Source organism: Panicum virgatum, chromosome 5N (assembly GCF_016808335.1).
Source record: "Panicum virgatum strain AP13 chromosome 5N, P.virgatum_v5, whole genome shotgun sequence".
In the NCBI taxonomy this organism is placed as follows: domain Eukaryota; kingdom Viridiplantae; phylum Streptophyta; class Magnoliopsida; order Poales; family Poaceae; genus Panicum; species Panicum virgatum.
In genome coordinates this window covers 38,955,650-38,973,218 of record NC_053149.1, presented here as the reverse complement: position 1 = coordinate 38,973,218, position 17,569 = coordinate 38,955,650, and the positions used below count along the sequence as shown (strand labels likewise).

Genomic DNA, 17,569 nt, shown 5'->3' with positions numbered 1-17,569 from the left:
TCAAACGCTTCTTGCTGTTTTGCCCCCCAAGTAAATTTGGTTTCATCTTTTAACCAAAGAATAGGAGTAAAAGCATCGATCTTCCCGGACAAGTTAGATATGAACCTTCTCAAGAAATTTACCTTGCCCAAGAAATTCTGTAAATCCTTCTTGCATGTAGGGGCTTCAACCTTCCTCATGGCTTCAATTCTTTTAGGATCAATCTATATTCCCTTCTCATGAATAATGAAGCCAAGAAATTTTCCAGCCGATAGACCGAAAGCACATTTGAGTGGATTCAAATTCAAACCATACCGGCGCATCCTCTCAAGAGCAAGTCTCAAATCGGCTAAATGATGATCCAAATCGGTAGATTTAATGACAATATCATCAATGTACACCTCCAAGATGACACCAAGCAAATTATGGAAGATTAAATTCATAGCTCTTTGATAAGTAGCACCCGCATTTTTCAAACCAAAAGTCATAACAACCCACTCAAACAAGCCGACAAATCCTGGACATCTAAAGGCCGTTTTAGATATATCTTTTTCGGCCATGAATATTTGATTGTAACCGGCGTTACCAACAAGAAAACTAATGACACGATGTCCGAAAGCCTCATTGATCAACATATCGGCTATAGACATAGGATATTCATCCTTGGGAGTAGCTTTATTAGGATCTCTAAAATCAATGCACACTCTAATTTTTCCTGAATCCTTTTTCTCAACGGGCACAATATTAGAGATCGAATCAGCATAACGACAAGACCGAATAAATCCAGCATCAAGTAAACGATTAATTTCAGTTTTAATTCGGTCATAAATAATGGGATTGAAACGCCTAACCGGTTGTTTATAAGGTCTAAAACCGGCTTTAATCGGTAAACGATGCTCAACAAGATCACGACTTAAACCGGGCATTTCATGATACTCCCAAGCAAAGCAATCAACATATTCCTTCAATAAATTAACCAAATCGGCTTTATATTCAGCCGATAAATTTTTGTTTACAAAGGTCGGCCTAGGGATAGTTCCATCACCATTGTCTACCTTTTCTAAAGGATCGGCCGATGCAAACCCTTGGCCCAGCTTGTCTAGATCATCAGAATCTTCAATGGCTTCACACATATCGTTCGTACGCGCCCGATACTGATCTATCCTCTGCTGTAACCACTCTGTGTTGGACCGATTTGACCGGTCGGGGTGTCCGGTCTGACCGGTCGGCTCTGTGCACCGAATGGGACTGGACCGGTCTGACTGGTTGGCACAAGCGGTCTGACCGGGCGCTTCTGGAGTTTCTGTTGTACTCAACTGATTTACATTAAATGATTTAGCCGATTATCCATCGGCTTTAGTACAGCAGAAACAAAACCATCCTTAGTGCAACTAATCAAATCATAATCGGACAGATCCACGTCCGATAAACACTTGACGTTGTCGTGTGCACTAATAGAATCCGAATCGGCTAAAGCAACAAAGGTTGAAGTGTCCCCATGGACAATCTCAACCTCATAGCCGATCCACTGAACAAGAAACTGATGCAAGGTAGAAGGAACGCACTGATTTGCATGAATCAAATTGTAGTTACCTTGCACCTCCGAGACGAAGAAAGCCGTAGAAAGCGTCTTGCTCCCAATGGTGAGCTCCATGGAATCAACTCCCTTGGCGCTAAGGGGCTCGCTCCCTCCAACACCACTGACCGTCATGTTTGTCTTGATCAAGTCCTCGTCTTGGCCATCGAGCTTCTTGTATAGCGAGTAGGGAATAAGATTTACAATGGCCCCACCATCCACTAGCATGCGAGTCACTGGCTTCCCGTTGATGTGTCCCCTCAGGTAAAGAGGCTTCAAATAGTTGTCCTTCTTGCTTGGCTTCTGGAACACAGCTTCACGGGGCCAAACTGAAGATGAGCCAAATCCTCTTCCAGAACCACGAAGTAATCCGAAGACAAGGGCACCACATTAATCTCCAAGTTGGTGCGCTCCGGAGACGCTTCATAATCCACCAATTTCTCGTCTTCTGCTGTCAGAGGAACTGCTGGGGCTTCGTCTACAGAAGTAACCGAAACGGGCGGTGCCGATTCGGCTGTTGGCTCTGCAGTAGGCTCTACCGGTCTGACCGGTTGGTCAGAGCGGTCTGACCGGTCTATCTGACCGGTATGACCGTCGGCTGCGGCGGTCTGATCGGTCTGGCTGGCTAATCAGTTGTCTTAACCTTCCAAACCTTGCTCTGAGGGAACATGGGCGTGTATCTGTTGAAGTCCTCATCCCTCATCTTCTCTTTCTCCTGCTCCTTCTTTTATTTGTTGCGAAGGCGCTGCAATTTCCTCTTCTGCGTATGAGTTAAACCTGAAGGGCACCACCTAGGCTGATGGTACTTGTCCGTTGCGCTCTTGCTACTACCGGCCTCATGATCATTAGCTATGACCGGCTTTTGTGAAGGAACATCAGCCGATTCTTCAATATCCATCGGCTTTTTGCCCATGTCTTGTATGGGCACTTTGATTTCACCGATTTGAATAACATCGGCTTTAGACTTCTCTGGATCAGCAACATGCTTCTTCCCCTTGACGCGATACTCAAACCTTGGAACAGGAGCCTTTCCCGGCATCTAGTGAGACCGGTCTGACCGGTCCATGGCGATCAGTCTGACCGGTGCATCCTGCAGCACTGGACTAGATTGGCGTAGCCCCAATCGGTCATGCACGGGTACTCTGGAGCTTTCTCCTTGATAATGTGGAGGATAAGACATCGGAAAGCACTGCATCCATATCCCCCCATGCTCCCATGCCAGGATTTGTCGCATTTGAAGCTGGAGACACCATGGCATGGTAGCACACATCTGGGGAGGATACAATGTGACAACATCACCTCTGTGCCTGCTGGATTCCCTCCTTGGGGACACTGGATGGTCTTGATGTGGTGGTGATCGCGGTCTCTTTTTTGGCGGCCGATCGTTTTGAACGGTCTTTGTGTACTTGTTCAACAACTGGTTGAAGGTGGGCTTCTGATTAGCAGCCCTTCCCTGCACCTTCACCTCATTGGTCTTCCAAGTACCCACTTCCGGACGCTTTGGATTGAAAGTCCGGGGACGGTCACCAGATCGGTCTGACCGGCTGGAGGGACCGGTCTGACCGGTCGGAGGGACCGGTCTGACCGGTCGGAGACACCGGTCTGACCGGTCGTGCCTGATCAGCAGACTGATTTTCTGGTGGAGAGCTTCCATGCCCCCCGAGTCTGGGATTTCTGACAATGATCTTCAGAGTATCCTTGCCATCATCAGTCTTCTCTTTGATAACTTTCCGGGCAAGGATCTTGTCACTTGTATTCATCGGTCTTGGATCACCGATGACAACATGCTTCCCCTTAGCTCCTTTGGCTTGTTCTGGCCGAATGAGCACCTTTGGATTGTTCAATTCCAGCGTATGAATAGGGAAAGGAGCCTTGTCAATTTGCATCTCAAAAAGTACCAATCGTCCTTTATTAATGGCCGATTGTACCTGTCGACGAAAAACATTACAATCATTAGTAGCATGAGATGTAGAGTTATGCCACTTACAATATGCATGTCGTTTAAGTTCGTCGGGAGATGGAATAGCATGTGATAATCGGATGTTACCATTCTTAAGCTATTCATCAAAAATACGATCACACTTAGAAACATCAAAAGTAAATTTCAGCTCCTCTTGCCGATTCTTTTGAATCGGCTTGAGAGACGGAACTGAACCGGGTTTGGCCTTTGATGGCCAAAAAAACTCAGCAGCATATACTTCCTTGCTATCATCGTCCGAACTATCTGAATCATGATCAAGAATATGTGTGTTGGACCGATGAGGCTTGAAAGTATCTTTGGCATTTTTAAGTTTAAACTCTAAACCCATAACTTTGACTTGCAAAAAATTCACAGTATGATATTCAAAGCCCTCGAGTTTCTCTTTCAAATAAGAACGTAAACCATTAAACGCCAAATACGTCAAATCCTTTTCAGAAAATGTCAAACTAAAACACTGATTTTTAATTTCTTTAAATCTTTTGAAATAATCCGAAGAAGATTCATCACGTCCTTGCTTAATTGATGTTAAGTCCAATAATTTTGCTTCGGTTTCCCCACTAAAGAAGTGATCACGAAACTTATGCTCCAACTGAGTCCAATTGCGAATAGAATTAGGAGCAAGCGAGGAAAACCAAGAGAAAGCCATTCTAGTCAAGGATAAAGAAAATAAATGCACACGCAAAGCAACATTGAAACCGGCTTCTCCTAATTGCAAGACATATTGACTGATGTGTTCCCAAGTTGTACGAGAATCATCACCATTAAATTTAGTAAACTTAGGAATACGCCAACCAGCAGGAAAAGGAGTAAAATCAAACTCAGCGGGATAAGATTTTTGATATAAACGTGTAGTACCCATATCCACCCCAAGCTTACTTTTAATCGCATTTGCCAGATCCTCTTTGAACTTAAGGAGATCGGCCTGATAGTGCTGGCTGGTATAAAACTCAGAAAAACGATGTGCATTAGAATTTCCATGTGCCATCGTCTGTGAAGAAGTCGGGATCGGTCCTTGGTTAGGTCCAGATCCTCGTGGCCCTCCCGCTATAGTAGTAGTGCGAGGTGGTGTATACAGTGACAATTCATTAGTTCGGCTAGGGGCAGCCGAACCTGGAATTGCCTCGAGAGGCGTCGGTGACGGTACTGAGTAACCTGTCTGACCGGTTTGATAACCGGTCTGACAACCGGTCTGACCGGTCTGTGGGACCGGTCCGGTAGGTGCAGTGTGCACGGTTGACACTGGCGGGGTTTGCCCTGAGAATGAGTTCGGCGGCATACCATAGAGTGGTTCAGATGTGAACTCAGGGGTAGCCGAACTCGGATCTAATGAGTTAGGATCTGACATGGGTTGTTTTCCTTTAAGCACATCAACATCACTACTCAATTTAATCAAAATGTCACTCGTGGCAGCTTGTGCAGCAACAATCTTTTGATCCATTATGGATGACATTCTATCAAACATATCAGAGGGAGAGAGGCTTACATTGGGGATCTCTTCAATCTTATCCTTGCTAAGCTTGAGAGATGGCAGTACGAACTCCTCCACCCTCTTGACGAGGCCACCACGATTCTTCTTGAAGCCCTTCAAGAATTGTGCCTTGACGTGCTCCTCCACAAGAAGGTAGGCTTTGCGCTCCTCTTCGGTGAGCTCCTCCATTGTAGCCGTGATGATGTTTTTTTGTTGATCTCTGAAGTGCCCATCTTCTTCAAGGAGTAGATTAGATCGGTTTTAAAACCAGATTAATCTTTCCCAAGCGGAGTCGCCAAAAAGTGTGTTGACACAGAATCGCGCCAACACACTCGAATGCGCTAGAACGCGCAGGAGATCGTCAAAACGATCTGAACCTGCGATGCCCTGGCGGACCGGTCTGACCGGTGTGGAGCAGAGAACTGCGAAGACCTAGAAACGCGAGCTCGGGAGGGACCCCGTCGGAGCTTGCGTGGCTAGGGTTGCTCTGAGGTTGGCAGGCCACTCAGAACGTCTTCAAACGTCGTCGAGATGAAGGAAGAAAGCAATCTAGGGTTGGAAAAGACTAGGGTTTGAGAGATAAAAAGTAATACGATATTTTGATTGATTCGATTGGGAATACCTCAATCGGCCTTAGCCTTTATATTTATAGGCTGGGGAAGTCGTACCCCTCTCCAAGTCAGTTTATACAAGAATTTCCAAAATAAAACGAAGCCTACTCGGATTACAACTGGACAGACCGGTCTGACCGGTCGGCCTCTAAACTACCAGAATTGGCTGTCAACATGTGCATCCCTGCAACCACAAACCACCCACACCGGTGGAGTAGGCCTTGGCATCTGACAACGATCGACACATAACGCTGTTGGTGTAGCATGTACTATTGGTTAGCACATAGGGCTGCGATGCATCCGAGGTTTCTCCGTGCAGATGTGCTCGTCGCCTCGTCCTGGTCAAATAAGCCCTGAGCAAATCGGTTCCATTTCTTTTGCACCTATTGACGGGCTGATTTGTCGTTTTTTGTTTCTTCTTGCACGAAGCTCGTTTCATGTTGTGGTGTCAAGATGTGCGTGTCAACGGGCTGTGAACGCGGCTACTGACACGCACTAAGATGTGGTGTCAAGATTAGCAGGGCCACGATAAAAGTGGCCATCAGCTCTGCCGCTCTGGTATACCGACAGGACATGCAGAAAGTGGCTGTTTTGTTGGCGTGCAGTGCTCTGACAAGACCCCTGAGATAAACTATGGAATCGTAGTTAGGAACAGTAACCATAGTTTGTTCACCAACCCTGAGCTTGTTTCCCTGTCCCTGGTAAATAGTGGAACTAGCATCTTGAACAGCAAACCTAATGACCAGTTAACCACACATGCTTAACATGGAGCTAGCCTGCTGCATGCCCCTTCGTTCAGAAAACTAGCTAGTTTGTCTCAGCCCAGGCGATGCGTTTCCATGACAGTTTTGTCGTAGCCCACGCTGCGTCAGTTCGTCGTCGCTGGAGATTTTGGGCCTGGCGTGCAATTGGGCCGGCGAATACACTGCCCGCTCACATCTGGCAACCGTCCGCTGGGCTAACTACAGCCTACATGCATTATCCTGATTAGTGCCGTACCGTTTGGTTACCCTCTGGGAAACGGGCTCAAATAAGCGCAACGCAGCCCACGTCTCGGGGTTGGGAGGAGGATATGGGCACGAGCCTGCGCTGTAAAAAGCGCGACAGCCCAAGATGTGCCCTAGTAGAGTGGTGGGCTCTCTCAGGCCTATTCCTACCACGAACACTGGGCCCCTCCCACGACCGCAGCTGGGCTCCTGACTGAGGCAAGGCCAATTTAAAATGGGCTTGCCTCGGGAAAAAAGCCTCCGTACTGTGGAGCCTACTCCCTGCTCGTGGGGCAGCGTTGTGTTCGACCCAGCCCTCCTTCCAACCCCACCCCAACCTTTTTTCTCTCCCAAACTCTCTTATAATTTGCTTACCGTCTGGCTTCTCCTCTGTTCCAAACCTTCCAGATTCATATCCTGTTACCAATACTTGTATCTGTGTTGTGTCTATTCAGTGTTTGAGAATCAGTTTTGTTCCCTGTTCTGTTCCCTGTTATGTTCGGAGGAAGGGGTTATGTACATAACCAGCAGTTACATTATTACAACTGTGTTTATTTAGAATGCAGGGGCACGAGACCCAGGCCCTTGTGCATTGCAACCGGACCATCAAGATTGTTGACGGGTTCCGCGCAAGCTTAGCTTTTTACAGTATACTAGTTGAATGCCCGTGCGTTCCTACGGGAGCAGAAAAATCAAGCGCTTAACGATATAAATCTGTCAACAAATAACAACATGCATCGTATATAACATTGTTACTCGAAAAGGTATTGTGAAATAAATCAAACAATTGGATCACCATTGTCACCAAAGACAACTAAATATTCAAAAAAATTGTACACTACATTTTATTTTATATTCTTATCTGTGATGCGGCTAAGAACGCCAACATATCGATGATGAAGTTCTCTCGCATAAACTCTAATCATCTTTAACTTTTACCTAGATGAATGCCCGTGCGTGGCAACAGGATAAAAAGTTACATATGTAACTACCTAGAATCAACTCAACCAAAACCATTTCATTCAAATTTACAGTGATCTCTTTGTTACAGGTCATATATCAGCTATTCTTGTATTCATGGAAATAGAAATGTGCAAATTACACATCCCCTCGAAAGTATTTTTTTCATTTGACATTGAACAAATCAATTTGATCGAAATTACAAATGAATAAATAATTTAATGTTATCTCTACAACGAAGATACATGTACCAGCTCAAAAGCTTCGACAGCATGCTTACCGTCTGGCTTCTCCTCTGTTCCAAACCTTCCAGATTCCTATCCCGTTACCAATACTTGTATCTGTGTTGTGTTTGTTCAGTGTTTGAGAATCGGTTTTGTTCCCCTGTTCTGTTCCCTGTTATGTTCGGAGGAAGGGGTTATGTACATAACCAGTAGTTACATGATTACAACTGTGTTTATTTAGAGTTTAGGGGCACGAGACCCAGGCCCTTATGCATTGCAACCGGACCATCAAGATTGTTGACGGGTTCCGCGCAAGCTCAGCGTTTTACAATATACTAGTTGAATGCCCGTGCGTTGCTACAGGAGCAGAAAAATCAAGTGCTTAACGATATAAATCTGTCAACAAATAACAACATGCATCGTATATAACGTTGTTACTCGAAAAGGTATTGTGAAATAAATCAAACTAATTGGATCACCATTGTTACCAAAGACAACTAAATATTCAAAAAATTGTACACTATATTTTATTTTATATTATTATCTGTGATGAAGCTAAGAACGCTAACATATCGATGATGAAGTTCTCTCGCATAAACTTTAATCATCTTTAACTTATACCTAGATGAATGCCCGTGCGTGGCAACAGGATAAAAAGTTATATATGTAACTACCTAGAATCAACTCAACCAAAACCATTTCATTCAAATTTACAGTGATCTCTTTGTTACAGGTCATACATCAGCTATTCTTGTATTCATTGAAACAGAAATGTGCAAATTACATGTCCTCTCGAAAGTATTTTTTTATCATTTGACATTGAACAAATCAATTTGATCGAAATTACAAGATGAATAAATAATTTAATGTTATCTCTACAACGAAGATACATGTACCAGCTCAAAAGCTTTGACAGCATGCTCTGCTTTTCAAGATTGATTTCCTTGCTTTCTCCAACATCGAGCCTAAAAAATAGCAATGTCAATTCTAATCAATTGTAAGTCCTTCTATATACTTCTTCCTATGTCCTAAATGTAGGCATCCGATTTAAACTACATGATATAAAGCAAAATCTAACTATGGCCGCAATTTGACAAGAAATAACCATGCTAGTATCCATTTTCCAAAATCCTGTGCAGAACTTAACAAAAAGGGAATGAGAATTAGCACAATGGCAAAGTGTCAATAGATGAAGAAATTTCGAAGGTCAGAGAATTCGCAGCACACACCAGAATAGAGAAAAATAGTGGCAGTAAAAAAGGAACCATGGCAGCAAGTAAGGTCACAACAGACCAGTGCACCAACACCATAGCTCCTGTCTTCTGGAAACATTGCAGGTCAAGGGTATCAAATTGGACACCTCAAGAACTCTTTTATGGGCATACAGTATCAAATTGGAAACTAACAAACAGAAAATACATCCTTCAGCATGTCATAGACAGCAAATTAAGGCAAACATCCTTCCCCTATCAACAAAAACCCACAAGGAAATCACCAGAACTATATGAGGACAGCAATTCGAGCACCAAACAAACAATATTTCCAGTTGTACAACACCTAAGATATGGATGCATACATCAGATTACCATGATAACCAATGGATGCAACATGATTCGTTTCATCCCTAAATTTTGCATGAGCATGCATCTTCACATCATCTATCCATTTATAGTTTTGGATGATTTTTTTAGTGCATATTTTTTTTTGGAAGTGGGAGTATGGGAATACGGGAAGGGGGGGTGGGGGGGGGGGGAGACGTTCTCCCTGCTTGATGTTCATCACTACAAAATACAAAAAGGCTAGTACAAAAGTATACAAAACTCACTGCACTTACCCCTTGCAAGGTTGGGCTAAAATTGATTCTGATGGGCCGGCCCATTGAGAAGTCTCCAAAGCCTACAGTTATGGCGGGCCAGGTATTTAGGCTGCCGATCGATCACACGCGCAGCAGGCATGAGTAGTTTCAGGCCCGATGACATGTACTGACTTGACAAGTTTACCAGGACAGTTCCAAGCTGCTGTTCTTCTCCTTGAGGTCCGTTGAGATTTAAGAACTGTTCGTGCTAGGCTGATGCATAGCAGCATCTTAAATTTTTCCTATGTGATGGAAGCGCATGTTCGTCTGCTGCAACGGAATTCGAATATCTGTTTCTCAATCGAGCATCGGTAAAGTTTGCTGGAAGCACCACCGGTGATGATGCATGTGGACTGTGGTCTTCTTCCTCCGGACAAGAGTACTACAAAGAGACCGGGTAGCCGACGTCCGACGAGCACGCTCTCTTCTTCAGCACTGCCAAACGTGGATCAGGCCCTGTTTTAGTTCCCAAAATTTTTTAAGATTCTTCGTCACATCGAATTTTTGGATATATGCATAGAGTATTAAATATAATTTTAAAAATAATTAATTGTACAGTTTAGCTGGAAATGATGAGATGAATTTTTTAAATCTAATTAGTTCATAATTAAACACTAATTATCAAATAAAAACGTTAGTGGTACAGTAGTGAAATCCAAAATAATTCACGAACTAAACAGGCCCTTAATCCTTCGCCGCATCCACCTGCCTGGCGACTGGCGACGTCCTGTCGTCCGTTTGGATTCGTGCCCGAGCGTTCTCGGCAGCTCCATGTCAAAGCGGTGAAAGTTGAAACGGCTGCCCCCAGAAATCTGAGTATTTTTATTTCAAAAAAAAAAATCTGAGTGCGCAAAGCAACGGCCGCGGCAATTGCTGGCAACTCGGCATGCGCCGCACCAACGGCCCAGCCTGTGCCTGCAGCCTGCCACACTGTGCGTCGGTGGTGGGTCCAGCTGGCCACACCGTGGCCCGCGCCTAGCTGCCCGCCGGCCGCCGCCGCCGATCCGATTCGGCTGGGCCCGCTGGTCCCCATCCCACGCGCTCTCCTTCTCGTCAAAACGGTCAAACAGAAGCCACCTTCCCCTACTGCTCTCCCACTCTCCGAGGACTCCAACCAATCCCATCTGGCCATCTGAATCCCCTCCCAAGGACGGCGGCGGCGGCAGCAGCAGATGGCCCGATAATCATCTCGCACTCCCCCACTCGTCCCAAATCCTCGCCGCATTGCATCATCGTCCGCTGCTGGGGACGCGCGGCTGCTGATTAGATCGGTTGGTCGTGAACTCATCGTGAGCCGTGATCGGGGCGGGAGAGGCAGCAATGGTGGCGGTGAATGGCGCCGCCGACAAGGAGGCGAGCCCGGAGGAGAGGGAGAGGCACGTGACGTCGACGGAGATGTCCAAGCACAGCTCCGAGGGCGACCTGTGGGTGGCGGTGCAGGGGAAGGTCTACGACGTCACGGCGTGGCTGCCGCGCCACCCGGGCGGGGACCTCCCGCTGCTCAGCCTGGCCGGGCAGGACGTGACGGACGCCTTCGTCGCCTACCACCCGGCCTCCACGTGGCGGGTCCTCGACCGCTACCGCGTCGCCAAGCTTTCCGACTACCGCGTCTCCGAGGTGTCCCGCGACTACCGCCGCCTGGTCGCCGAGTTCGCCCGGGCGGGGCTCTTCGACCGCAAGGGCCACGGCTGCGCCGCCTCGCTCTGCGCCGTGGCCGCCACGGCGCGCTGCTCGCCGGCGCCGTCTGGCTCGTGCTCGCCGCCGCCGCGCACATGGCGGCCGCCGTCATGCTGGGCTTCCTGTGGATGCAGTCGGGCTTCCTCGGCCACGACTCGGGCCACTACGTCGTCATGCAGAGCCGCCGCCTCAACCGCGCCGTGCAGCTGGTGGCCGGCAACTGCGTGGCGGGCATCAGCATCGGGTGGTGGAAGCGCAACCACAACGCGCACCACATCGCCTGCAACAGCCTCGACCGCGACCCGGACGTGCAGCACCTGCCGCTCTTCGCCGTCTCGCCGCGCCTCTTCGCCTCCCTCACCTCCGCCTTCTACCGCCGGTCCATGCGCTTCGACGCCGCCGCGCGCGTCCTCGTCGGCTACCAGCACTGGACCTTCTACCCGGTCATGTGCGTGGCGCGCGTCAACCTCTTCGCGCAGTCGCTGCTGCTGCCCGCGTGCCGGGGCGCCTCGCGGAGCTCGCCGGCGTGGCCGTGTTCTGGGTCTGGTACCCGTGGCTGGTGTCCCGGCTGCCCGGCGGCGCCGCCGAGCGCGCGGCGTTCGTGCTGCTGAGCTTCGCCGTGACGGGGATCCAGCACGTGCAGTTCTGCTTCAACCACTTCTCGGCGGGCACCTACGTGGGGCGGCCCCGCGGCGACGACTGGTTCCAGAAGCAGATGCGGGGCACGCTGGACGTGGCGTGCCCGCCGTGGATGGACTGGTTCCACGGCGGGCTGCAGTTCCAGGTGGAGCACCACCTGTTCCCGCGGCTGCCACCTCCGCCGCGTGGCGCCCCTGGTGCGGGAGCTCTGCCGGAAGCACGGCCTCCCCTACCAGCGCTGCGGCTTCTGGGAGGCCAACGCGCGCACGCTACGGACGCTGCGCGACGCCGCCATGCAGGCGCGCGCCGGAGGGCCAGCGCCCAAGAACCTCCTCTGGGAGGCCGTCAACACCCACGGCTGATTCATCTGTTTTCTTTTCGGCACAGATGACCCAGCCAATGCATTGCAAAGTTGCATTTTGAATGCTGGTTGGTGGCCTCGTGCAGGTGCAGTTTAGTCAATCCATTGTTGTCTCGGTGTGCTGGTTGGTTCTAGAACGCCATTGTTGAGTTGCATTGAGCATGATCTTATTTGGTGCCAAGCTCGATTGGGCAAACGTTCTTCTTGCTTTGACGTGCAAACTGGAGGTGCACCGGCATGTGAGAGCTCGTGCGCCGGCAGCTCATAGGATCTTTTGATTGGGCGGCCGCAGATCCGACGGGGTGACTTGGATTTGTGAGCCCCACAAGACACGTCCGTGTGGCCGTTTCGCGCCACTCGCCCGAGGATCTCAACCCTTTTTTTCTATTCTGAGCCAAATCACCGACACGACACCGTCATGTGATGTGCATCGACCCAACACAGGTGTGCGGTGAACTGACCGACCACGCCGCTGCAAAATCTCTCGCCAACGCGATTGTCCAGCACGGATGACAGACCGCCGACAGGTGCATGCTAGGGAGGCTCACTCCATCGGACAATCGTAATTTGTATGTGACACTCACCTCCACGAACGACAACTCCCCTCAAATCAAAGAAAATTTTCTCCTTTCCCAATATATTAATTCTTTAGGATGAGATTACTAGGGAACAACAACTCTTCAACATAGTTATTAGGATTAGACCGGACAATAAACCGCTCAGGCTCCTGGTTCACAGTTTGGTTGGTTTAACTGGTTAGACTGACGGTTCACACGATTCAAATAGTCTAAGTTATGTACGAAAGTCACCTTGACCTGGTCGTGGGATCCTTCCATTCCAAAAGTTAAGGGGCTAAGTTCGAATCCCCAGTCCGACACCTATAGCCATGTTTAGACCATTTACCTACGCAACCCCCCTCCTCGCGCTCTCCTCTCCAAGGAGAAGAGGCTGTTTGTAGCACACTATGGCATAAGTCTGTCCTCACAGCTGACCGCTACCCGGTCCTGGAGGACGCCGATTGCGGAAATTTCACAGCACCGGTGTCTGCTGAAGTGTCCGCTATCATAGAGAAAGGGTTCCCATCCGCCAAATCCAGCGAAGTAGCGGGCGTCCTCTACGCCGCGCGCAGCCCACCGTGCCTCCGTTGGATTGCCCAGGAGCTCGCCTCCGTGCGGCCCTACACCGTGCCAGGGAGCCTCCGTGTGGCCCTCTACCGTGCCAGGGAGCGCCGCGACACCTCGAGGAGGCCCGCACCACCGCATCCCGGCGCGGGTAGCTTCCGCCACGACCACCTCCGCCTCCAGCCTCACGCCACCGCCGGATGGGGAGAGAGGGGGCCGGCGCCTCCACTGCTGGAGAGAGAGGGAGGGAGTAAAAAGGGGAGGTCAGCTCGCCGTCATGAGGCCGGCCGTCGGGAGGAAAGGGCCGTGGCGCTCTGGCCACGTGCATAGCTCCGCTTGCCCACGGCCGCGCGCCACTCCGTCATCTGCTCCGCCCGCCCGCGCCGCGTCGGAAGGGAGGGCGGCGATAGGGATGGCAACGGATCGGGTAAGGTGCGGGTAAAGCAAATACCAGCCTGTGACAATACTCGAAACTATAAGGTATACCCGTACCCGTGAAGTCTAACAGGTAAAATTTTGTATCCATACCCGTATTGGTACGGGTCGGGATTCGAGTACCCATCGGGTATATTAATGATAGCATAAATAACTTATCATTTGGTCGTATAGGCATTTTGAATTTATCGCCCGTACAAATGAAGGCAAAGCATTAATAAAATAGAGAACTAAACCAATCATCTTGCACCATTTTTTCTTATCTTTAGCATCTATTTTGTAGTTATATGTAAGTAAATGTGTTTAATTTTAGTTAAGTATTTCATCTAAAAATGCAACAATGATTATACACTTCACTACAAATAATAAGCAAAAATATCAATGTCATTTTCACATTTATTAGTTCACATAATCTCATTATCCATCTATGTAGTTCTTACAATCACAAGAAAATGATACATAAAATTTACGAAAGTAGGTGGCAGAGGTGGAGGGAGGCAGAGGCGCCGCTGCCAGAGAGATCCGAGAGAGGGGGGATGGGCGGAGGGAGCAGGGAGGGCAAGCAGGGAAGAGAGAGAGAAAGAGAGGAGGGGAAAGAAAAGAAGGGGAGAAGAAAAGAGAGGAAAAAGGGAAAGAAAAAGAAAAACTTAGGAGAGAGAAGATGGTAGTTGGAGATGATTGAATAAAAAATAGAGTAGTTGGTATATATGATGAGATATAGGGTATGATAGGTGCTGAAAAACTGGATATATAGGAGAGAATCTCAATGACCAGGTAGGAATATCTTTTTAAAGGATGAAAATAAAGTAGCATGAGTGCGGACATGTTGACACTCACGACTCGCGCATCCCAAGAGTTGGCCGCCGAGGCGTCCATGTGCCCGTGCTCCTGCCCCTCCTCTCCTCCCATCTCGCTGGCCAAACGCCAAATATCAGATCTTCCCCTTAGGTTAGAATATCCCGTTATTCCCCTTCTCTAGCGCTTATTTCTTCCCCTCTCGTGAACTGTGTGGAACTGTACGTGTGGTATGTTGTTGCTGCTTATGTGACAAAATTCTGATACTGGTTATGCATACAGAGGAAAAGGGGATAATGGGCATATTGCACAGTCGTTCTTCAACCTCTGCACATGTTTTCTTATTCAAAGATGAAGCACAAAGAAGAAATGATATCGTCTCCAATAAGCGTTTGCAATGACAATATGCAGCAAGGCATCAATATTGTTTAAAACCAACTCTGGCTAAGTGCATTTCTAAATGTAATCTGCTTGGTTCATTTGGCACTTCGACCAAAGGCTCATGTAGCATCTTCTACCCTGCATCAGATGCATAATAGTCTATATTCAGTTAATTCAGTTAAGTTTATGGTTGAAAAGTTCCCAGGCTTTTTTATTGTGGGATAGGTGCAGATCCATTAATCTATTTTTTAGCATATTAAGTTTATCGAAGCTGGTATGCGAGCAATCTTGTTGCACTTAGTATATATTATTCAATACCTTAAAATAAGCTTGACACCACATCATAGTCCTGTAGCAAGTCTAGCAGAAAGTAATTATGCATTCTACTACTTTCAGCCTACTCAACTGGTAAGCTATTTAAGTTGATCAAAACACACCAGGTTGAGTTGAGTTTGACGCTTCCTACTTGTCATGCTGATTTATGATAATTTCTTTTACATTCATCATTTCTTTGAAATGGAGATCTGGACCAGTTGGCAAAACATTCAGTTTAATTTTGTATGTACTTCAGAAGAAATGATGTGGCACCTAATGGCCTAATTAGAGCATAGAAACCAGTTACAAATAGTTCATTGGTCCACATTTAATTTTGTCTAAAGGACATGACAATCTTAGGCTCAAACCATTCCAGTTCATTGCACAGGAGAGATGAAAAGGATTATGCCTTTGCTTCTTGCCTATTCAATAAAATTGGTTATTTCCAAAGCTTAAGGTGAAAAAGATTTATTTGTTCCTATGTAATGACCGAGATCTTATCTGTTCTGTAGTGCAGACTATTGACTTCAGCACATGCTTTAGACACATGGTTCTCTATGAAGCTAATAAATTTTTGTTGGTGTAAGCTGAACTGTGCTTTTTTTTAAGAAATGGTTCAGGTTACAGTTAAATAAGGTAGAAGTGTTATGGTAGTTTCTTGAACGTTTTGTTAACAAAACTCTTGAGGGAAAGGAGAATTTTACCACTGCTTTACATAGAAGTGTTCTTAATATTTTTTTTTGTGAATTGTCTCTTAATGTGCTGATGTCAACAAGACCATTCTATTTGATAGGGATGAATTCCAATTTAGAAGGTATACCTTACTGAGGGCACTAAAAAGTATTTCGTTCATGAATTCAGGAAGAAGCATGTGGCTGTGGCACCAAGAAGTATGTGGCAAAGGAGATGGATTTGTGAGAAAGGATAATTTTGCCACTGCTTGACATAGAAGTGTTCTTTACATTTTTTTTTGTAAATTATCTCTTATTGTGCTGATGTGACCATTCTATTTGATAGGGCTGAATTCCAAATTATAAGTTATACCTACAGTTTACTAAGGGCACCAAAAATGAATTCGGGAAGAAGCATGTGGCTGAGGCACTAACAAGTATGTTGCAAAGGCGGTGCCACCGGTGAAGCTGAAAGGATCTTTGTGATGCCTGGGAGGGAGGAGGGGGGTTGAATAGGTGAATTTGAAAATCACCTAAAAATTCTTCTCAACGGTTAAATAGGTCCGAACTTCCGACAATGTATAGGAAGTTCCGATGGAATGGCACTTCCGACATTGGGTTGGAACTTTCGACAAAAAAATTATTAACAAAATATTAAGATTAAAGTCGGAATTGCAGAAACTATTTGAATAAAAAGTTCACCAATTTCTACTAATGCATATAAGTCGTCATTCAATTTTGATATCCCATCATTTACTAACAAGGCTTTTCTTTATTTAATCATCATGCATATAACCGTGTCACTAAGATCATTTTCATTTGCTTGTCATATATCTCATTTTTGTTTTGAGTTTTATGGGATCTCTCTTCTTCCATATATCAATATAAGACATTCAATGAACACATTTGACATAAGCTAATGTATCTGAAAATAATCTTAAGAGTAAATCCCTGCTCAATCATTTCTCAAACAAGTTAGTGTGAGACCCAGGCCCTGTGAACCGGAACCCAATTAAGTCATTTTGCCATTCAGTTATGCCGAAACCCAATTACTCCAGTAAAACCGGAACCTCTGAACCGGTTTTGCTGGTGTGGATTTTGCCATGTCAGTATGGTTACCTACGAATCAAAATCATAGGGAAAGATAAATCCCCTACAGTTTCCCTACGAAATGTTTCTAGGGAACCTACTGTTTTCCAGCCTTTCCCTAGGATTTCAAGCCCTAGGGAAATCGGGGGATTCCAGTATAATCATAATGACCATAACTTTCTCATCTGGAGCACAAAACATACTGGCCCAGTCTATCTTTGACTTGAACAATTAGCAAGCCTCTTCGTATAGCAGGGGACGTCGTCTATGAGGATGGCTCGATATATGGTAGACAAACATCACACTAAAATAACTGGCACCTTTGAGACACACTCCGATGAATTAATAAGGGCTAAGGGCCTATTTGTTTGTTATATTAATATTGCCAAAAACAGATGGAGAAGTAATAATAGATTTTACTATTACTGTACGTCATTAGAAGTTA

At 46.7% G+C, this 17,569-nt stretch overlaps 1 pseudogene; it reads left to right on the top strand.

Annotated features, from left to right (window-relative positions):
- Positions 1 to 10,808: 10,808 nt before the first annotated feature.
- LOC120676654 lies at positions 10,809 to 12,482 on the top strand (annotated as a pseudogene).
- The last annotated feature ends 5,087 nt before the right edge of the window (positions 12,483 to 17,569 follow it).